Source organism: Catharus ustulatus, chromosome 1 (assembly GCF_009819885.2).
Source record: "Catharus ustulatus isolate bCatUst1 chromosome 1, bCatUst1.pri.v2, whole genome shotgun sequence".
Taxonomy (NCBI): Eukaryota; Metazoa; Chordata; class Aves; order Passeriformes; family Turdidae; genus Catharus; species Catharus ustulatus.
Window position 1 is genome coordinate 70,427,521 of NC_046221.1, and position 2,560 is coordinate 70,430,080.

The window sequence follows — 2,560 nt, forward strand, 5'->3', positions numbered from 1 at the left end:
ACTTTACCTTCCCTATGTCTTTTGGGACAAAAACTTGATTTCAGTTGGAATAACACCAAATAGATGTTCCTGCTCCCCCTACTCTCTTTTCTCATGCTGAAGAACACCATCAAAATAACAGAATGCAACCACACTGGGATTATTTTAGGGCTGTGCTGGAGAGTGTAGGAGATGGTATATGAGAAATTTTAGCAATGGATCTTTATGGAAAGAGTAGCATCTTTCAACATAATAGAAGTAACAATATAAAGACATTTCCAATTCAGGCAATCTTGCCAGCAAGGGCTGTGAATCTGGCCCAGAATCTGACCATAGGGTTCACTTGTGCCTCATACCCCTCACTTCAAGGAGATCTGTGTAGAAATGTGCAGATCTTTGTTTTAGCAAAACCCCACCACCTTCTTGCTCAGACTACACATGCCTGGAGGATATTGCTCTCACCTGTGCACAGCTGAGCTGTGTTCAGAGCCTGGTTGTTGCCAGAGAGCCCTTACTAAGCTTTTTGAGGCTCCTTCAGAAAGATAAGTGCAGTAGCTACCACATGTACTAGAATTCAGGTGTGCTAGCATGACTATACCACAGATCTTCTGGGACAGAAAGGGATTCTTTCGCTGTGCTGGGATCAGTGAAGATGAACTCTGGTTTTGTTGCTTGACCATGCCAAAATGATGCCTGATTAGAAACAGGAATTCAAGGAAGAAACCAAGGCAATTCTTAGCTGAAGGAGTAAAGGAGTTTTTAATTTTGAGGACAGCAGAGATCTTGAGCTGTAAACCCCTGAATGATATTTAGACAGTAAATCTCCCTCTCTCTGTGGTAAGACAAACATACCTTTCTCCTGCTATGGAGAAAGGTCCAGGTTAAGAAGTGGAATGTGGTTTTAAAATGTAGTCTTGCTTTTTCAGTTTAATTCCCGTAGAAAAAGGGCAAGCAGTTTTTGTGGTAGGAAACCAAATGCTGTTCAGCTGGTGCTGGGAGTGAGGGTCTGCAATGTTCGTGTGTGAGGTGGACAGTGAAGGGTCAGAAGATCTCAAGGGCCAGAAGTCTAATTCTTTAGAGGTTGAATTCCTATTTTTTGGTCAGCTGAGTCCTTTTACAGCAGATTCTGCTACAGATTCTCTGAGGGAGCCTCTGTACTATGTGTACTATGTGGAGGCAAAGGCTGGCTTGTTTGCTATGGTGGGCCTGGGGGGGACCTTCAGATGTGCCCAAGGCTATAGGGAGCCTGGTGAATTTGGTTAAGATGATCTTGGTTATTATGGGATCAGTTTCAATACAAGTGCTTGAACTAGCACTGTGTCTGTTTTTAATCTGCTGAGTCTTTCATCAGATAACAGACCAGGAAGCTTGGTGGCAGGAATTTGGGTTTTAGTCATGCTTTTGTTGTGTGATTGCAGTGAAACAGAGCTGAGCAAGTGGATTTTTTTCTGAATGCTGCTGCTAAATGGAGTTTTGTTAGCTTCTCCTCAAGGTATGGCTCTTCTGCTATTGCATGGGAATCATGGGGGTCAGATGAATTTGAAGGGCTGCTGGTATGAGCAGAAAAAAAGTTCCCGTGTCTGTATGGCGATGCTATTTTATTGTTTGTGTGGACCTAAAATGCAGCAATGATGGTGTCTTGGATGAATTGTTTCTAAAACAGCATAATTTGAAATGTGATTTGGGGAGTGGCAGTCAAAGCTATGATGAATACCTTGACCTTCTCTCTTTTCTTCTTTTTTCCCATCTCCAAACCAGGGTGCAATAGAAATGGGCTGAAAGTGCAGTGTATTTAATGTGTTCTATCCCATCTTGTGTGCTTGCTGGTTCATGTTCAACTGTGGTAAGCCTCCCTGTGTGAGCAGGTCTCAGACTTGCTCTCTGCTGCTGGGATAGCAGGTGAGAGTTTTGCTGCATAAGAAGAAAACAAGAGACTCTCCCTTGCTGCTAGCTCTTGGCCGCTCTAAGGTGTTGGTCATCTGTGCACCAGGGATTCTCTGGCTGCTCAGGAATTTGTTTGAGCTGCAGAATGTGGGTGTGTAGGATGGAGGCCATATGTCAGAGCTCCTGGGTGGCCAGATGTGAGCCACAGCTGCCCTAGCGGTATATACTGAACCTCTCCAACATGAGGAATGCAGCCCAGGGCTTGTGACCAGCCTTTGTAAACTTACGCTCAGCTCCAGGAGCCTCCTGTGCGTCTGATTCCTGCCCATACTTTTTCAAATTGTAACTCAACCCTACCCCAGGGCAGGATCCCAAGTGGGCCTCTATTCTCTACAACCCAGGATCCTAATCCCATGTGCTGCTCTATGCTTGGTTATCTATCTACCCATCAGCTATGCCAGCTACAAAGGTTCCTGGAACAAGATGGTTTGGGGATGTGCTGCACTTGGAATATAATTTGTGTTACTTCTCCTGGGACTTCAAAGCAAGGAACAGTTTGTCTTCTGAATATAAAATGTGTAAACATGACTGATACTTCATATTTAAAATGTGCTCTTTGAGCTTGTTTCCCTCATCCACCCCTTCCCCCTCAAACTTTGGAGAGATCCTAGAATAATGACAAAAAAAAGAGAAAAAA